Source organism: Mastomys coucha, unplaced genomic scaffold (genome assembly GCF_008632895.1).
Source record: "Mastomys coucha isolate ucsf_1 unplaced genomic scaffold, UCSF_Mcou_1 pScaffold18, whole genome shotgun sequence".
NCBI lineage: Eukaryota > Metazoa > Chordata > Mammalia > Rodentia > Muridae > Mastomys > Mastomys coucha.
The window spans coordinates 8,661,566-8,682,480 of NW_022196900.1; the positions used below are offsets into that span (position 1 = coordinate 8,661,566).

The 20,915-nt window shown below is 45.8% G+C and overlaps 1 long non-coding RNA gene across 2 annotated transcripts; it reads left to right on the forward strand.

Moving 5' to 3' along the window:
* Positions 1 to 5,376: 5,376 nt before the first annotated feature.
* Positions 5,377 to 20,099, forward strand: LOC116095989. 2 transcript variants are annotated; one of them, XR_004120791.1, is made up of 4 exons: positions 5,377 to 5,692; positions 11,302 to 11,424; positions 13,803 to 13,996; positions 19,810 to 20,099. It is a non-coding gene; the product is annotated as an uncharacterized LOC116095989 (long non-coding RNA). The 2 variants fall into 2 exon arrangements; XR_004120792.1 differs by lacking the exon at positions 5,377 to 5,692 and adding an exon at positions 10,535 to 10,686.
* The last annotated feature ends 816 nt before the right edge of the window (positions 20,100 to 20,915 follow it).

Genomic DNA, 20,915 nt, shown 5'->3' on the forward strand with positions numbered 1-20,915 from the left:
GAAGAGAAGAGAAGAGAAGAGAAGAGAAGAGAAGAGGAAAAAACAGGGGTAACATAGTACAAAATCCTAGGTAGTTACAGCTCCCTGGACCGACCCAGGCTCAACACAGAGACATGGAGGCAGCCAGCCGAGCTCCCATGGAGCTACCAGAGCCTGTGCCCAGCCTCCGGCAGTCACTGACAGCAGATTACAGACCGGTGGAGACCATGGCCACACTGGCCCCTGCGTTCCACGAGGACCACAACCTGGGTGTTCCCTGAAAGGCTGTGGCAACACAGCCTGCCAAAGACTTCAATGCAATTTCCTTTGGGGAAAAGAAAGGAAGGAAATCGGAGAACGGAAGAAAGAAGAAAGGAAAGGAAAGCAGTGGGGAGAAGGAGGGAAGAAAAGAGAAAGGAGAGAGACCCGGGACAAGTGTGAAATCGGAATAACAGACTGGGGCTGGTGAGACGCATGTGAACAGAGTCTGACGTGGGCAACCCCTACAAATAGACCTTCTGTTAAAAATAGCCTTTGTCTAAATGTGGAAAGGGTGTAAATATAGTAGCGGTTTCGGCTTACTACGGAGCCGCCCCAGCTCCAAGTAACAGAGGCTTATTATAGGATGTGTGCGTCAGCAGTGAGGGGAGGGCAGGGCAGGGAAGGGAGGGCAGGGAGCGAGGGGGCAGCAGGCTTGGCCGGCCGGGGTACAGTACCTGAAGCAGGCCTGGGTTAGCCAACCAACATTAGCTCTGGTGTAGGGACCCCATGGGCCGATACTTCTGAAATGTTCACTTAGAGTCTGCAGGGTAGAAAACCAGTCCAAGTGGGGAAGGCAGGCAGGCAGCAAAGGCAGGCTAGGCTGAAAGACTCCGGTCAGGATTGTCTTGGACATCCTGCTTACTTTCATGCCTGCTTTACCAGGCTATTGCTCCTGGACTTGGTAGGCTGCACCTTTTCTCAGGATGCCCCTTCTTCCCCACACCAGCCTTTAGACACCAGCCTGTAGACAAGCCAGATTCTCCTGCCTTAAGTGCAGAATGCCTAAAGCCTATGGCAACTGCTACCACACCCTGTTCAGAATTTCATGCAAGTCTTGTTAAAAAGTTTGAGGTTTTCAGTTGGGTATGATGGTCCATGCCCACAATCTCAGCACTTGGGTGATAGAGACAGGAGGATCTGGAGTTCAAGTTCTGCCTCAGCTATGTAGTGAGTTTGAGGCCATCCACTAGTGAAACCAAATGAAACAGTGGCACCCAGAGTTTAGCAGGGAAGGGAGCTTGCCAAGTAAGCCTAGTGACCTGAGTTTGATTCCCAGAACCTATGTAAATGTGGAAAGAACCAATGCCACAAAGTTCTCCTCTGACCCCCATTTATGCACCATGGCATGGACAATGCCATACATACCTCATACATACACACGCACCCATGCACCCAGAAGCAAAAAGCTGGAGGTTTAGCATTCTAGGTCCCAGTCTCTGTGCAGGACATGATACAGAGCTCCTGACTTGGACAGCTAGAGTTTCTGAGCTGGGACCAACACGGTGGCTCAAGGTGCTTGCCACCAAAGCCTGACAAATTGAGTTCTGTCCCAGGATCCAAGTGGGCAAAAGAGAATGTCTTCTGAAAGTTGCCCTCTGACCTTGACATACACCATAGTGTGCATGTTTACACACACACACACACACACACACACACACACACACACACACACACAATTTTGAAGAGAGATTCAATTGTTCAGTGAGGTTCCTTGCTCTCTCATATCTTGACATTCAGTCAAGGGTCGATTGCCTGTATAGGAGCTGGGAGCTGCTCCTGGTTGTATGTCTCCTAACTGACCTCTGAAGATCCTATTGTCATCAGGATTTCTTATCCTTTATCCAGTGCCACCTCTTCTCCCTCTGTAGTATATGTCCATACATACATCACACCGGTAAACACACTGTCTAACACACAACACACACAGATACACACACACATGTACACACACACACACACACACATGTATGTGCTCACTTTACGCTCCAGCCACCGCCTCCACCCCTGGATTTGCCCCACTCTGACCTTGCTCACACTGAATCTTTTTATTTGCCCTCCTCTTTCCTCTCTTTCCTGTGGCTTATCCTTGGCCTTGGCCTTATCCCTGGGATCTAAAGCAAAACTGTCCTCTTTCAGATGACTTTGGTAGATCTTCCATAAACATGACTGGGGCTTCGCGTGGGTGCTGCCCCCTTAAGCCAGCCTGGCAAGTACGGTGATTTTTACTCTGACCTGGTCCTGAAGGCAGCTCCCTTCATTATGTCACATCTACCCTCTCACCCATTTTACTACAGTAGCGCCTTGGAGACCAGCCAGATGGCAGCTCCCTGCCCTCCACCTGCCACACAGGCCCCCTGAGGATGTCCTAGAAAAGCTTGCCATCTCTCTACCTTAACAGCTCAAGATCTCCAGACACTTCTGCTCCCCAGGTCCCTTGTGAGCACATGATGGTTTTCTTCCCCCAAATTCTTAAAAAGAAAAAAAAAAAAAAGAATCTGAATGGCAGTCAGCACTGGCAGAAGTTGGCCTCTTCATTGTGAAGCGAGGAAGGAGACTGCGAAAGGAAATGGGAAGACAGCAGATACACAGATAGCCTTGCTGGTGCCCATCCAGGTAAGTCTACCTGTCCAGGCCCCGACTGGCCCTGTCCTGAGCTTGGCTGGTCCTGCTGGCTCCCGACATTCAGCCCAGCGAATGGAAGGCCCGAAAAGCAGGCTGTGGGGCAGATGATATCTTCTGTCTAGAGAAGCTGAGCATAGTGGGGTGCGTGGGGGTTAGGTGCCCAGAGCTCAGCTCCCAACTGTGTTCTGATCCCTGTTTGTGGAATAAACTTGAGTAAGTCACATCTCTTAGAAACTGGGCACTTCGGATCATTCCAATCAGGCCCTGAGTCAAATACAGTTACATACAGGCATTTCAGGAGCGTACCCGTGCCCAACAAACGGGAAGCTAAAACAGGTCTAGACTGTTCCTTCAGACTAGCTTTTCAGGCTGCCAGGAAACAAGCAGAGAAAAAAGATTCACAAAACTCCAATCTCCAGGAGATAGACACACACACACACACACACACACACACACACACACACCTGAAAACAAAACCAAAAGCCAACCAAACCAAAACCAAAATCTAAACACCAAAACAAACAAACAAAAAGCAAATATCCCCCAACCAGGACACAGCAATCTCTATGAAGCAAAGTGAAAATTTGTCACAGGAACACGGATTCAAGGAAAGAGCAGATTGTCATTAGCTTGTGCTAGAAGAATCAGTGTCCCTGAAGTTTGAGCCACAGCATGCTATATTAGAAATGCTTACAACAAGGAGCCACCAAGATTGTCTAGATGACATACACCCTGAGATTTCCATTTGCGAATTGGTTGGCTTCTGAGGGCAATGCCAGATGCCAATTATTAGTAAACCATGAGCTTGCACCTTTTTGTGTATGTTGCTTTCCCCGTTTCCGTCTTGTGCATACCTGTATGTGCTTTTGTGCAAATGAATTATCGCATGGATGAGGTAGGATTCAGATTTTGAAGGAAAATGCTCCTGATTCAAACCACGGCTTTGCCGGTGGCACCTGATTGGCATGTTGGCAGGGAAAACTTAACTACAAAGATGGTGGCACCTCTATGGTCACTAGCCAACCTAACTACCCATTCACTCAGTGACAACAGTGGCAGTCGGAATGCTCCATGTACAATGCCTAACATAGTGTTAACGGTATCATTATATAACATTACAATATATGCACACACAGAGAAATGCTGTCCTCCGAGGCAGATAGGACACGTAGGTCTCACAGGCAGATAAACATGCTTGTCTACATACCCAAATGCAGCTCACGCATGCACCTTTGTTCTATAATCTCACGGAGCTGGAGGAAATCTTGTTTTGCCAAGTTGAAGTTTTGAGGTCTTGCTCAGTCTTAAGTTCCATAGTGTTCCTGGTCATGGAATTGTGGTTATGGGTTACAGGCTTCTGAAGTGGTGGCATGGGCTTGTGGTCACATCCCTAAAGTGGCTGTCCATGGAAAGGATGTCAGGATAAAATACCTTGCCAATGAGAGTATGCTTTGAAAAGGGGACCCCAGTTGACTGAGAGCCCTAGAGGTCTGCACCTACAGTTATGTTAAAGCCACATTTCTATTAGCTGCTTCCACCCAATCAGTGAGTGAGTATGGCAGGGATACACAGCTAAACTTATCTCCAAGAGACAGAAAATGTGTCTAGCAGGCCCTGTTGGTCCAGAAATCCTGATAGCCTCATCGAGCCTTTCTAGCCTTTCTAGCAGAGCATCCAGGATCCACCCATTTTTCCTTCCCTCCCACTCCAGGTCAGATTTGTGTACTGCCATGTGTCTCTTGTCCTCTCCTGGCTCCTCTCAGGTCTCTTGTCACATTGGGACAGGGCTGTCCCAGGGGGACATCTTGAAATACTCTGTTTCTCTCTATTTTAGTGTCACAAGGAAGCATTAAGTTCCAGTTCCCAGAAGAATCCCTGGTTGATCCTCTTCTGAGCACAAAGGAGAGAGAGACAAGAAGGGCAGCCTTGTGTACCTCTGACCATGTGTGTTGTACTGCTGGAACCTTCTCAACCCTTGCTGGCAGACTTAGAACATTCTGGAAAGGTGGAAGTGCAGGCTAGACAATCTCTGTGAATTGCACAAGGTCATGAGATTTGAAAGAGTCAAAGCCTGGTTAGGAACCCAAGGCTTTCTAATACCCAGTTGTCTTCTCTGTCTCTCTGTGCCTCTTTGTCTGTCTTTCTCTCTGTCTCTGTCTGTCTGTATGTCTGTCTCTGTCTGTGTCTATCTCTGTGTCTCTGTCTCTGTGTTTCTGTCTGTCTCTCTGTGTCTGTCTCTGTGTTTGTTTCTATCTCTCTGTCTCTCTGTATCTGTCTCTGTCTCTCTCTCTCTCTGGTTGTGTTGTCCCCTTGATATCTTCTCAGTAGCTCTCACACCTATCTTATATCCATAAGGTTCCCTAGGACATGTTGGTGCCAGTCATCAGTCATGTAGATGAGAAGTTGAGACTTGAGCTAAGTCAGCTGCCCCAGGTCTGGGCAGGAACCAACTCAGAGCCATGTTGTTTAGCTTTACTGTGCTACTTTAACCTCTGCCAAAAAATACCCAAGATGCTTACTGCCATGGTCCATACTTCACAATTCTCTTCTCTTTCTGGAAACACAGGCCTCAGAACAGTGAGGGGCCTGACTATGCCCAGCACCCAGGGGCTGGAGCCCAGCGTGAGGCTGGGGATGAAGCCACGCTCGCCCATACTGGAAACCCAATACCAGCCTCCTTCCTTCTCGCTTGAAAGTGCTCTAGAGTTTCTGTGCTCACAATGCATCCCTTTGGAAGGCTGCCCTCCAAGGGTTGCCATGGTGACTATTTTGGTACTGCATGCTAGAAAAAGCTGAGGCACCTGCTGGTCACACCACCAAAACTTGTCTCTGAAAAATCAGCAGATGGCGTTTGTCAGAAATTCCTGCTTCTTGATTAATTTGGGAAAAAGGAGAGTGTGTGGCAGTGCCAATATCCTTTAACCTGTATGGTTCGTGTTGGTGTCGGGGAAGAAGATGGGGTGCAGCTGTGTGGAGAACCTTGTCCTCTGACATGCTGGGTCACTTAGCTTTCCCACAGAGGCAAAGAAGTGTGATAGTTTGGAGTCTGGTGAGCAAAAGAAGACGAAGGCCATGGTTTTGCTTTCCTATTAAAGGGGGTTGGAATTTCAGGTTCTGCTCTGGAAAGGTTCTGTTGTAGCCTGAGCTAACCTGGAGCTCACCATATAGCCCAGGCTAGCCTCAATCTCAGCAAATCGACTTGCCTGAGCCTCCCAAGTGCTGGGATGGGAGGCACGGGTACCAAAATTGATTCCATGAGTTCTGAAATAGGCCTCAGGCTGGGTCTAGCTTTTTAATTAGATGAGTGGCAAGCATGGCTGTTATTTAGATCTTACTTCTGTCACTACCAATTGTGTGACTAGTAATTTCCCCATCTCACCTGAACCTACGTTTCCTCATGTGTAAAGCAGGGATGATAATCTTTATCTTACAGAAATTCAGTAGAATCTCACCAGCCCTCAGCTTAGGCATGAGAGAACTGGCCACTTTACCAGCATTTTACACGGAGCTTTATAGCTGGGCTTATGAAAACAAGCCAATTTCCCTGTCAGCCTAAGCAGTGGTATTGTGACTGGAACAAGACAGAAAACACAACAAAAACTCCTGGGTGCCCATTGTGCAGAGTGCCCCCCATGTTAGCTGTCTTCTAGGAACATACTCCCCCACTGCTCAGACACTGGCTGTCAGGCATCCTGTCACTGTTCCAGTCTGTTGGTTCCTAGCCTTTCCTAGGTAACTCCGGCTATAGGTGTTGGGCAGCTCCTGAGGCGTGCACTGCAGACCACCTAGGGGACAAACACCAACAGGGGGCTTCTGCTGACTCAGTTATGTAGCTTTATACTTCCACTGGTTGGTTCTTTATAGAGAATAAGGCTCAAACTTTCCACCAGCAGTCTGTCCCTACCATCAGCATGATAGATCAAGGCTGCCAAAATGTAGGCTCCTGTTCTCCCCGGGGTGACCAGGTGTTAGCAAATTTCTTCTCACTGGGCTGGAGGGCCTAAGAGCCTTCTGGAAGTGTCTGAGGCAGCTGCTACTAACTGAACAGAGTACAGGAAAGTAAATCTATTGGTTAGCTTGATATACAGAAAAGAAGCAAGGAATAGAAGTCAAAATAGGTAAGTCGTTTGCAGCGTTGGCTTTAATTAGTTGTGTGACCTTGGGTGAATCTTATCCCTCTTCCAGGTTCAGTTTCTCTACTCAGAATGTACTGAATTACTTTTTCCTAGTATATTTTTAAAATAATAAAATATAATATAATAAGACAGTAAGAAACCAACACATTGGAATTAGACAAAGCAAACAGAAGGAAAAGAGGCCAAGAGATGACAGGAGAGTCAGAGACCAGCTCATCTGTACACCTGTAAAAACACCAAACTGGAAGCCATAATATACACTCAAAGGACCTGGTACAGACCTTCACAGGCCCCATCCTTACTGCTTCAGTCTCTGTGAGTTTGTGCGAGCTTTGATCATGTTGATTTAGAGGGCCTTGTTTCCTTGGTGCCCTCCATCTCTTTCTGCCTCCTCTTCCACAAGGTTCCCTGAGCCCTGGGGATTTGATGAAGACATTCCATTCATGGCTGAGTGTTCCGAGGTCTGTGGCTCTCTGCATATTGTCTGGGTGTAGGTCTCTATATTTATTCCCATCTACTGCAGGAGAAAGTGTCTCTGATGGTGGTTGAGTAAGGAACCTATCTGCTTCTCTGGCCAGCATTGTCTTCTGCCTAGTTTTAAGTCTCATCATCCTTCCCAGCCAGCCCCCACCCCACCACCACATACACACACACTCTCCCATCAGGTGGGCTCCCAAAGCTGAATGCAAACTCTGATCTGTTCCCTTCCTGGGACTTGTCCAAGTGATCAGATTTTATCAAACATCCTGGGATGGCCCAGGGCCAAGTTAAACATGCTCAGATGGTTGGAATTACCAAACTACAGCATGTTTGTGCAGAAAGTCACCTCATAACACGCTGAGCCAGAGCTTCCAGAGGAGAGGTGGGGAAACCAGACAAGAGAGGTTCGAGAACGTTTCTCAAGGTCGTGCAGCAAGTTGTGAGCTGATCTGGTCTCTCTTTGGGAACCCAGCAGACCTGAGAGCAGATGCTGCTGATCTTGAGAAGGGCCAAGGAGACCCTGTCAAAAAGCAAGGAAGATGCTGTGTTAGCTCTGCTGGGGCTTGACACCTGGGGTCTGCTGAATGAGGATCGCTGTACACAGCTTGGGAGAGCGATCAAGAAAGGCTTATGGTGATCAGGCACTGAACTCTGCTGTGTGACCTGAGGGTGATCTTGGATAATCCGTGGGCTTCATTCTCACCTGTAGGAAGAGATGATTTATATGGACACTGGTTCTCATTGGCCCCCTCCAAGCCTGGCCAAGCATCGAGAAGCACTCACAGCAGCTGCCTTCCTGGAGACTATCATTTCATTGTTCTGCATCAGCAACAGCATCTGATGCATATTAAAGGCTTCACAAGAGACTTGAATCTATCATCAGTGTCAGCAAGTTGAACGATGGTGTGATGGCTAATCTCGATTGTCAAGTCGAAGGGATCTAGAATCACCTAGGAGACAAATCTCTGGGCTTACTGCTTAGAATTTTCTAAACGAAGTTAATGGAGGTAGGGAAGACCCACCCTGAATGTGGTTAGCATCCTTCCATAGGCTGCAGTTCAGACTGCTTGGAAAGGAGAAAGACTGCTGAGCATCACACCAGCATGCACCTCTCTGCTTCCTGTCTGTGGAAACGATGCGAACAATGGCCTTCAGATCCTGCTGCCCCACCTTCCCTGTCCCGATGGAAGGTGTTCCCTTGAACTATAAGCCAAAATCAGCCTTCCTCCCTTAAGTTGTTCTTTATTAGGTGTTTGGCTAAAAGAATCAGGAGAGTGACACAAACAGCCTTTCCTGAGAATGTACACCATGCCCTAAACAGAGCCTGTGGCTAGTCCTCTACTTGGAAAAATAGCCTTTACAGGTATTCGGGAAGAATGCACTCTGTATTATTGGATGGCCTCTTCATTAAGTGGGGGGCGGGGGAGGGACCCTTGGAGGGGCTGGTTGTTAACTGAGAGAAGGAGCCAGCGTGACAGTGGGACCAGCAACTTGGAATGATATGGCCACGTTTTTGAGATGCCAATAGCCATAAGAAACTGAGAGCAGTAAAGCATGGGCCATCTTCTGCAGGTGTCAGAGGTGGCATAGTACTGCTGACGTCTTGGTTTGGGGCACCTGCCTTCTAGAAGTGGAATAAGACAAATTTCTGCTATTCCTGATCCCTCAGACACATAAACTGAGCTTTTCACCAGCCATGTGCATCTATGGATGAGTTTAATTTAGAAGTGGGTGAGGAAGCCCCAAATCTATCTGCATCCTCCAGCATCAGTAGAGGTCTGCAGCTTGGTGTTTGAAGTTCAGAGTGGCTGATCTGTGCCTGAATAGATTAACTGTGGAAGCAGGAGGGATCTTAGAAAGCCTTTATTTTTAGCTGGTTACTTTAAAAATTATTTATTTATTTATTTTGCAACAACACTAAAAGTTTTATTTTAGTATACAAAAAACGAGTTACTTCAAAATACACTTTATGGCAAAAAAATTGATAGTAGTTTTTCTTATTTTAAGAAGTTGTACTTAGATCCATCTCAATTTCATTTGAGTGAGTAGCCCAATTAATTTTCTCAATGAGTTTAGGTTATAGAACATTCTAGAAAAAGTAAAGTTATAGACTAATAGAGACTTTAAATGAGATAAGTTAGTCTTTTGCTTTCTCTTCCAAATGACATTCAGGGAAACCCTTTCACCTATCATAATTCACTGAAAATTTTCTATAGTAGATATTGAATGAAAGGTTAACTGTCTTTGGCTTCTCTGAGCAATGTTATAATAGAACAAAATAATGCCAGTCATATAGTTTTCTTCTCCTAAAGTCATATGAATCTTAGTTGCTGTTATAAAAAGGTACCCACAGCCAGGTGTGGTGTACATATCTGTAGTCTCAGGAGCAGGGAGAGAGGCTGAAAAGTAGCCATAAGCATGAAGGTAACTGGCCGCCTCTGAGTGGCTCTTTGGTGGCTCTGAAGATTCTGAGAACCACTCAATGTTCTTTCCTCAATTGTCTTTCTGCTCAAAATGGGCTAAGATAGATCCTATTATTTATATCAAGGACTCTGACTCATGTACCACCCCTTGAAAGGAAGTAAATTGTAACTATACACGCCACCTGGCAGGCATTTGTATCTCCCTCTGCTTCTGTGCCAGGCAGGTCAACTCATCACAACTCTGTGAATTGGGTCTGAATCCCTACAAAATGGTACTAACTGTAGGAAATCATGAAGACAGGCCATAGTTCCGAGGTGTGGAGGGATAAGACTGAAGTGGTTGTGGTTGTTGCCTGGGGTAGGGCGAAAGGGTACAGGTATTTTTCTAGCCTCTCTCCACTACTTTCCTTCTGCTGAAGTTTAAAGTGTCCATAAGAACAATTCCAGAGAATTTTCACAGACTTATGTAGAAATTTGAATTTAGGGCTCTACCATTGTTGGCTGCCTGCCTTGTTCCACTGTGGCAGATTGAGATGTCTGGAGGCTCACTTGTTTCGAAGGACCTTTGTTACAATATTGAAGTGATCACAGACCATCTAAAGCATTCTGAATGGATGGGAAGAGAACAAGAGATGCAAGAAGAGATAAAGAACAGTGGTAGGCAGGAGAAACCTGGGGTTGGGAATACAGCTCAGTGGGCAGAGTGCTTGCCTGGCATGTGTGAAGCTCCAGGATCAATCCCAGCTCCGGATTAACTAGGTATGGTGGCATACACCTCTAATCCCAGAACATGGGAGGTAGAGAGAGGAGGATCAGAAGTTCAGGATCAACCTTGACTACATACTAAGTCCCAGGCTAGCCTGGATTACACAAGTTCCTGTTTCGAAACAAAACAAAACAAAAAAATTGAGGGGTGGTGGTGGTAAAACACCTGGAGGAGTTTCTCCTTACTCCAACTTCCGCAATGCCACTGTCTGAACCACCCGTCTGCCATGAAACCAGAGGTGAGAGTGGCAATCCAGACACAGAAGGTGTGTGCCGGTGTTGAGACAGGCTACACAGGCAAATCTCAAATTCATTCATGTAGGTCAGGTGTATGCTGTCTTCTCTCTGTACTCATAATGGCTGACTGTCTATGAAGTCTTGAAGAACACTGCATTGGCCATACTAAACCATGGCTTCTAGGAGACACTAGGTTACCTTTCAGCCAGTGGGTACAATTTCTACCCATTAGGTAGACCATGTACCCTTAGGTGTGTGTTTTTACTGGAAAATTCCTTGTTTGATACTCTGCCAGTTCATTGCCATTGAAGTCACAGCCAACAGTGCTATTCCTCACACCTGAACAAGGCTCACCTTACATATACATGTTTTCTGCAAGGCTCATTACAGTTCCCTGAAAACTTCATCACTGTTCCTGATGGCTATTTCAGCAGTGAGCTCATCAACGAAAAAGCACACAAATGGAAAAACAAAAACCAAACCAACCAAAGCAAAACAAACCACACTATAAATAGACCCCAGAGGATATATGAGCTGCAGTAAGAAGGGGGCCTAGCCCTGACTGACCCTGGCTGGGCTTGTGTGAATTGGCTGAATTCCTCTGTCTCTGATTGCAGGTGACTATAAATGCACGATGGGTGTTGATTTTCGGTCTACAATAAATTTGGGTTTACACCTGTGTGAGCAGGTGTGTTCAAAAACCACAAAATCTGTGAATTGTGAGGATCATCTCTTGACCAGTAAGTATATGTGGCTAACTCATGTTGTATGCGACTGGTCAGGGTTGCACTTAGAGGAATGGGCGTGGTCGGCTACAAGGTATCCTACCAACTGAGGCTGTGGTGGTGGGTACATCAGGCCAGGTGGTCTCTGCTCAGTCCAAGAGTGGCTTCTTTCAGTCTTGACCCCGGGCAAAGTGTTGACTGTAGAGACATACGTGAGTAGGTTTGGGAGTTGCCAGAATGGGGTGGAAGGAGGGTCAGCAGGAAAGCTTGCCAGGTTCCCTCTGCTTCTTATCGTGTCTGGGACCCTAGCTGTGAGCACACACACTGTTCAGTGGCAGCTTTGGGGTCTGCAAACAGGACCTGTCATGTCAGAGTTATTGGCTTTAGCCCCTAAGATATAAGACTATTGCATTTATTTTACAGAAAAAACTCTTCACTGAGTTTATTCTTTGACAATTTCATAAATGCATTGTGTGCATTGTGGTTCCTTTAACCCTTCCTCCCCCAACAACTCCCTCCTGCCTCTAGTACCATTCCCTACAGGTCCACTTTCCGTGTTCAGGGGTTTATTGTTTTTTTTTTCAGCTTTTTATTCGATTTTATGTCCAGACTCACTGAGGTCAACCAGGATCATCCGTGTGACCATGGGTTTAGAACTGCATTGACTGTATCATCCCCAGAAGACAGAATCTCACAGTCTTATGTTGTGACTCTTACATTTTTTGATCCCTCTTTTTTCGGGATGCTTTATGATGCTCAATCACCATCTCTGCACCTTGAGCAGCCATGTGTCTCTGCATTCACCACCATTTGTTGCAAAGAGAGGGCCACTGGGGTGCAGGAAGCATTAAGGGAGGGAAGATAGCATCGCCCAGCAGACATGAAAACAGAGGGGGAGTTCTGAGGGTGGAAAGTTTAAGCAGGGATGAGTATAGGGGAGGTGGGGGAGACGGGGGAGGGAAAGTTAACTAAAACTAAGGATGTATGAAAAAAGCCATATGGAAACTTGCTACTTTGTAAGTTAATTAAAAATGTAAGTTAAAAAAACAAGAGTTAGAAAGAAGATATTCTGCATGTCTAGATAAGGCTGCTCCTGAAAGCCAATGATTACTAAATGAAATCCCTAGTGCTGGGTGTGAAACACCTTACCTCCTTATGAGTTGTTGGTCAGACAGGCACCAGAGGATCCATAAAACAATACAGGCTCTTGACACTTTTCTTGATTGCCTACTGTAACTAGTTGATAAGACCTCATTGCTAAAGACACTGGACACCTTGATTGTAAACTGAAGAGAAACCAAGTTGTAGTTGAGCTGGAAGCTTACTTCTTGCTGGCGGCTATGGGGGCAGCCATATAGAGGCTGCTGTGGGAGAGAACCCAGCTGTGAATAAACTTGGTGATCTACAATACCAACCTTCTAGGCAAGCTGTGCCTGCTGGTGCGGTAATGGCATGACCATTATGGGGATTACCAACTCTTTAATTGGCTATGAGGCCCCTTTCACAGGACAGATTTCATATCTCACTGTAAGCCCAGACAAACAGCCATATCTGAGGTGGTTTAAGCTTTAGGTGTTGAGTTAATATTGTTTCTTAGCTAGATTGTCATGGTGCTAAGTTGCCTTATAAATATTTATGTTTATACCCATAGATAAATGCCACTCCACAACTTAATCGGGAACTCTAAATTTAACCACATCATCACAGAGACAGAAATCCATCATCTCAAAGTTCAGAGAGAACTCACAGACCCTTTGGAATATTTCTCCATCTCCTTCTCTGCCCTAGTTAGAGAAGCATTGCTTTATTGCTGTTTCTCCAAAGTGTGTGGAGGGTTGTGAAGCCCGCTTCTCGCTCCTACTCTGTGGCTTTTCCTGGGAGACACAAACAAACGTTTATCCATCCCAGATAGGGCACTGATAGCAGACCGAAAAAGCTATTGTACTCAAGACTATCTTGGCAAATGAATAGTTTATTGTAGTACATACAAGAGCATGGGTGTGTGTGTGTGGGTTCCTTATAGAAGCCCAGATGATTCAAATGCAGCTTCATCACTGAATCTCATTTCACCGTAAGTGAGGACTCCAGGTAGCCACATCCCTATGTGTTCTGCAGTCCTTGCAAGCAGCTGTCAGTGGGGGTTCTTTTGCAAACACCTTGGTTGTTGATGCTTATATAACCTTGGGGAAAGGTGAATCCTGCACATTTCAGGGACCTCTTGTGAGCTGCTCTCTTCTTGACTCTTGTCAGTTTCATTTATTCTGAGTCCAAGGAATTTTTCTCTTGGGTGGAATGCTTCAACTGAGAGGAAATAGCTAGGCGACACATGGCAACCTGTCCTGCTGCCTAGAAGATGATGTTGTGCCATCTTATCTATTCATTCTGTATCCAAGACCAAACAGGATGGAAGCTGCATGGGATGAAGACTTTTGGTGAGGTCGTGGTGTAAACTGAGAATGGGATGGCATATTCAGCATCAAGGATGGAGAGATAGACCAGAAGTTGGCTAGACATGAACAAAGGGGCTGCGGAAACGGAGACACCTCCCGATGGCTTCACTCCAGCCTCGCTTTCCCTTTCACCACCTGTAAGTTTATGGAGATTTGGTGTTAATATAAATATGTGAATTCCTACAGCGAGAACCAGATAGAATCCATTCACTCCACAGCTACCCAACACCCAGTGTACCCTGGCTCTCTATATGTGGCAGGGCACGCTGAAATGAGGATGAAGCCATAGTCCATACTTGAAGAAAGACACTTGTGCCCATGGTTGGTAGTTTGTTTGGAGTTTGGCTGGTTGACTTTAGAGGTTCAAATCCCTGTGCTATTTGCTTAGCTATTCTACATTGCAGTTTCTTAATGTGTAAACGGGGAGAAAGTCCTAGTACTTAGCTTACGGAACTGATATGAAATTAGACTAAATGGCTTAATGTAGACAGAGATTGTGACCAATTCTCGCCTTGTAATAAGCACTTGTTAGCTTAGTGAATCACTCCTATATGAGAGTTGGGGATGAAGGACCTCTGTTCTTGAGGGCCTGTAAGACAGGAGTGTGAAGTGTTACTCATTTTGTGTGGGTTTTGATTCATGGATTTACTTTAGCAGTTAAGTTTTACTAACAGTGACTTCACTCTATTATTATTGGCAGTAGTATCCCTAATAGTAGAATGTATTAATTAAGCACATACATCTTAGGCCCCGTGAACCATATATTAATATGTTACACAATTTAATCACATAATGATCAATACTAATAGAAATTTCATTTTCAGATGTGGAAATTAAAATTCAGGGCATTAAAACAACATGTAAAAAGTTATAGTAAGCATATGAGTGGTGGTGGTGGGGGTAGGCTCAGTTGTCTTATGTGTAAATGCTGTTTTAGTCAGTGAGCTATGCTGTCCTCGGAGAAAGCACAGCTGAATGGGGGCAGCTGACAACTCTGAAAAAGTAACTGCCAGGCTTTGGGAAGGTGCTAGAAGAGGTGGCATCGTAGCTAAGCTTTTCACAAGCCTGTGCTCTCCCTGGGCTCTCCTGCCCGGTGGCAGAGACTAGGTCTCACCACCATAGTTTTTCCTGCACTAGTATGGTGTTCTGGAGATCTTTGCTGATTTGCTTTGATCCAAGCGAATCACTCAGATGGTACTACACAAAGGATGCTCTCTGTAGTGTGGCTTACAAACCCTAAGGGTATGCAATTGTTTCTGAAACTGGAGCCGGAGAGATAGTCTGTTTAGAGCCATAAGAATGCTCAACATAGGAAAGATGTCAACTACAGCAAATTTGCTCACTGTGGGCTCCTTTGGTTTCTGGGTCATTTACAGCTGGCTGCCTATTCTTGAATGTTCCAAAAGGCTCCTGGCTGTTCTGTTTCTCTGAGTAATGGACTGAAGATGCAAAGTAAGACAGCAGATTGCATTTTTGCCATGAGAACCCCACAGCTCGCCTCATATGTAATAGCTGGCTATGTGCCAATGTGACTCTTTCCCCACAACAGCTGCCCCCTTCTTTCTCTGCTCAGATATATCCAGGGATGGGGAGAAGGCTACAGTGCATCCTGTCTCTGGGAAGTCTAAATCCTCACGAGTGGTCTTCTTACTAAGTGAACACTGCTTCACTAGACTCCCATCTGAGCTGCCTCCCTGACTCAAGCCAGGGAGGTCCCATCACTTCCTCTACTTCTGCCACTGTCACAGCTCCTGGAGCTGTCAGTGACTCTTGTTCAACATAAGTGGCTGCAAACACCAGGGCTCTAACTGAGCGTGACACCGAGATATGATTCCAATAAGCTTGAGTAGCACACTGTAAAATAACGATCTTGTTCCCGTAGCCACAACCTACTTTTGACATATTTCTATTTCAAGTGGCTAATACCCATTCAGAATTGTCAGTCTCAGGGTTCTAGAACCAAACAGTGGAAAACTGCCAAGAGTCGAGAGAGAAGGGAGAGGACTCCAGAGCAGAGAGGATAGATGAGCCTATCAGAGGCTCATGAAAGCTCAATAAGGACAGACTGGGGGCACAGGATAAGGTTCAGACCATACATAATGAGCAGATGTAAGAGACCCTGGCAAAAGATACTGGCCTGGGATTGGGGGTGGGAAACTTTGCTTTTAATATGGACTGAATCGTGGACTCTTCGTTTATATGTTGAAGCTATAACTCCTACTGTTAGTGCTTTAGAGATACAGTGTCAAGGCACTAAAATTAAATGAAGGGCTAAGGTGAAGATTTGATGCAAAAGAAGTGATGTTCTTATAAGGAGAGTCATGAGATCCCTCTTCTCTTCCTTTCCTCTGTCTGTCTGTGTGTCTGTCTGAGTCATACAGAGAAGCTGTCCATCCACTGACCAGAAAGAAGGTCTTTATAGCTTCCAGGACTGTGTGAAGATACATTTGGTTTGTGTCAGCTCTCAGGTCTCTGGTCTCTTATTATAGCAGTTCAGGCTGACAAGCATGTGAGGGTGTTGCTACGGTCCACGTGCCATAGCAACACCTGCCAGGCTCACACATGTAGTCAGGACAAGTGGCATGGAGCCTGGGTATACTGGTTGACATCCAGCCCTGCTTCCTCCTCTGTAGGTCATGTGGAGATGAAATGCCAGAGGGACATCTAAAGCCAGTGACAATCTCTCTACATTTTTACTGAGGTCTCTTGAGTGCAGGCCAAGCCTATCCCTCTCCCACACTGTTCTCACCTTAGTGGCTGCACTGTCTACTTAATGGCCTATCTTTCCTACTTCTTTTTCCTAACCTGTAAGCCAAACTCCCTGAAGGGGCTAATAAGGGAAATCGATGTTGAGCTCACTGCTATCATTTTTTTTTTACATTTATTTTTACCTTATGTGCATGGGTTTTTTTTTTTTCTTTTTTTTATTTCAAAGGCACTCAAGCTGCCTGTTCACTTCTGAGATGCTTCTACAGCATCTTAATCAGTGAGTGCCTGGCCTTCCACCTCACTGAAGGAACCTGCAAACTAAAGGGACTCCCCCTTCCTCATTTACCTCTTCATACCTAACCCATCCCTAGCACTACATATAGCTCCCATAAGCCCTGGCATCAATGCCTAAAATATAGTGTGATTCGCCTACCAAGGCTTTGAAAAGTTAATTTTGGAAAGAAACTCAATATGAACTATCTTCTCATACCTAGAAAATAATATTCCCTTCTAAGGTAAGCCATCCGTCAGCTGCATTGTGTTAGGGCCTGGGGCACCAGTTCTGTGATGCACACTGCTGCGCTTCCCGGGAAACTTCCTGGGATAGGAGAGGGCAAGGCAAACACAGCAATATTTTTCATTTGGAGCAGAGTGTGCCTCCAGGACGGTGCCAGGCTGCTGCAGAGCTGGGTGAGGCAGAGCCCAGAAGGCTCCCTGAAAGGTGGGATTTTTGAAAGTCCTTCCTAGATTATCAGATCTGGAAGTAAGAGAAACAGGAAAAGAAAGATACGGCGCCTAGGGATGTTAGGTTCCAGAAAGGGATTTTTCTCAAGACTCTTGGAAAGAGCTATGAATGCCAAGTTCAGGAAGTTGGAGGGTCTTTTAATAGGTTCAGGAGAAGGGTGTGTGAGCTATAGACTGGAAGGGAGGAGAGCAATGTCAGATGGCTGGGGGCTTGTAACCACTGGGAAAAGTCTAATGGGCTGGGGCAGGGAGGGGAGAAGAGAGGGTCATGAAGAACAGTTGAAGATAGACTATATGACTCTCCATGACATGGACGGCAGCCACATAAGTCCTTACGTGGATGTGGGCAAGAGTTCTATGACCGTGAGTTCTATGAGAGTGTTCCCTCTCCATAGCTTCTGGTTCCTCTGTTGAGGCAGAAGCCATTGCTGAGGGTGGGGGCTGTGGTAATGCTGGGGGTAAAGAGGGGGACAAAGGCTTCAGGCCCAGCTGTAACGCCCAGGTTTGTACATGTGGACACCCCAGGGAAAGGGTCTTCTGAAGGCAGAGTGATTATCTAGAACCTCACTGGGAAGTCCACCTCAGGATGTGGGCAGGAAGCATGGACGCAAAGAGCTCAGCAAAGGACCACATGTGTGCTGTGCCAATCCACCATTTCCTTCTGTATTTTAGATTTACCCATTTTTAGAACATTCACATTGTGCAAAGGGGTCAAGAAACCAAACACCACCAAGGGTCTGCCACCAAAGAGGCACACACATTCCAGGGTACTCCCACAGAACAAAACGAGGTCCCGTGGGAATGCTTTTCACGGGGCACTCTGTCTTTACTAGAGAGCCAGGGAGGCCCTTCCCAGGGAAGTTCTTAACCCAGACGCAGGAAGGGCCAAATGAGCAGGGTCCTGTGGGAATGCTTGTATTGGCCACTTCATCCTTGCTGTAGATTCATGAAGACATCCCAGGGGAAATCTTTAACCCAGGAGAGCCCCCTGCCATTTGTTGGTTCCCAGGACTCTCAGGACAGACTGGAGCAGCCATGGTGCCGGCATACTGTTGGGTCAGCTTCAGCCCTTGCCCATAGGGACTGCCTGCCTGGCTACATTGCTACCTTCTTGCTTCCTTCACCCAGGCTTGTTACTAGACTTTTCCCAGGGCATGAAAGGATAGGGCAGTAGGCAGGTACACAGCCACACTGGCTTCCAGGCATGGCTGCCCTGGGAATGGTCCTGGGGTGGGGTAGGGGTGGAAAGCTCTCAGGATACTTTTCTAGCACTTGAATTTCATTGTGGAAAATCTCCCTGGGCTCCAAGCGCTGACTCATCCGTTGAGGCTTGTCCAGGAAATCAGTTTCCAAGATTTCACAAACTCACATGCAGAATAGCTATCAATATGTTCACATTTGTGTCCGCGTCAATCTCCTTCTCTTATTCTTTGATATAATGAGTTGTCTAATTATGGTGACATCTGTTGAAGAGGACTCTAGCTTCCCCCCTCCCCATCAGAACCCACCACAGGGCTCTTTTGGGAGAGATCACATGCTACGGGGTTTGTGTGGAGGGGCAGAACCCCAACAGGAGTCAGCCATGGCTGCCACACTGTGTGTCACCCCCAAAGTCCAGCTGTATTGCCTGCAATACCTCACAGAGGATCAGACCCACAGGCAGAACACTGGTGGTAAAGCTATGGGCTTATTGCCCACAGGTCTCTGTAATTTCAGCCCAAGCTGACTGAGAAGTCAAGAAAGAAGAAGGGAGATCATGTGCTGGCAGATCCACTCTTTTTCTTAATAAATAATCAGCGGGTATAATTGATTTTAACCCAGAAGTGAGCTTTCAGTGGCACATCACAGGACTTAATGATTCATTTTCTCAAATATCAGTGTACCCTAAAGGTGGATTTGAATGGCCAGTATTTATGCATTCATTCAGTGGATGTTTGTTGAGCCTGTATTGGGAATTCGGGTCCTGAGGCAAAGAAGCCCAGTTTTGGGAGAATGTAGCATCCAGTAACACAAACGGACGATGGCCACACGTGGCAGATGGTGGCAAGAGTTAGAGACAATTCTTAGAGAAGCTTAGAAGACAGGCCCATCTGGTCTAGATCTCCCATTTTGCCATAGCATTTCTGGAAGCCACAGGATTTTCATGTCTTTGATGGATCTTTCATCATGACACAGGCCGGTGTGCCAAACCATAGATTTGGTAGGGTTAAAGGTTCCCCACTGAACTGGAGGTGTTTCCCTGTGCCTCTCATCGGTCCATTTTCCAAGAGGATTCTGAGCAGTGTTGATTCAGGTTTTCCAGTGTCCTTGGCTTTTTGTGGGAGGAGTGGCTGCTTTATAGACTTTTGACTCGTGAGTTCCGAGTAAATAAGGAAGCTGTAGGCCCACCTTTCATCCAGCCCACCCTGTGTTTGATAAGATCTTTACAATGACCTAGTACTGAGTGTCCCTCAAAGGATTTTTTAAATTACAAAAATTCTTCCACTCATTTTTCTAGGAATTCACGTTGTCACTAGAAACCAACTCTTGATGTGAGTGATGGCTTGACAGTTAAGAGCACTGGCTGCTCATCTTGAAGACTGGAGTTCTATTCCCAGCCCCCACAGAACCTCACAATCATCTGTAAGTCCAGTCTCACAGGATCTGACACCCTCTTCTTGCCTCTGTGGGTATCAAGCATGCCCATGGTGCAAGTAGGCAAGACATCCATACACATCTCATAAAAATGAGAACAAATAAATCTTAAGTCTTGAGTCTACTAATCTCAATGACAGAACTTTGGAACTATATGGGATCTTCAAAGTAATTTGATTGAACTTATTCTGCAGGTGGGGAAAATATATCCTGCAAGGTTGGTCCACATTCTTTCTGATTCAAATTCTTAGGATTCTGTCATTGCCCACATACTTTGTTTCACTCCATAATAATCAAAATGTCCTTGTATATAATTATGTTGGGACTCCATAAAGTGACTCAGTGGGTAAAGGCACTTGCCACATAGGCAGGTGACCTGTGTTTGACCCCTGGAACTTACATAAGGGTAGAAGGAGAGCCCAACTCCACAAAGTTGCCCTCTGATCTCCACATGTGTACCATGGCATACATACCCTCATACAATCATGTTCACATGCAATAATAACGATAAAAAATTAAGGAATATTATTTTTATCTCATCATAACTAATTTCAATTCTAATGATAGCATTGTCACTTGGTTATCTACTGGGGGATTGGTTCCAGAAAATTCCATTGATACCAATATCTGCAGAAACTTAAGTCCCTTGTATAAAATGATGTAGTGTTCATGACATAATAATTTTTTACTCTTCCTACATATTTTAAACAGTCCCTAGATTATTTGTGGTCCATGGAATAGTAAAAGTTCTATGTAAATAACTATTTAATCTGTATTGCTTGGAGGATAATGAAAGAAAGATGTCTGTCCATGTTCAGATGCAATCAGTATGGCTAACTAGATAGCACAGGCAATGAGCAATGTGATACTTTTGTTCCTTGGTCAATTGTATCTGAATGTGAGGAACTAGAAGATGAAGAAGAACGACTGTAGATCTATCCATTCATTACTTCCAGGAATATTTATCGA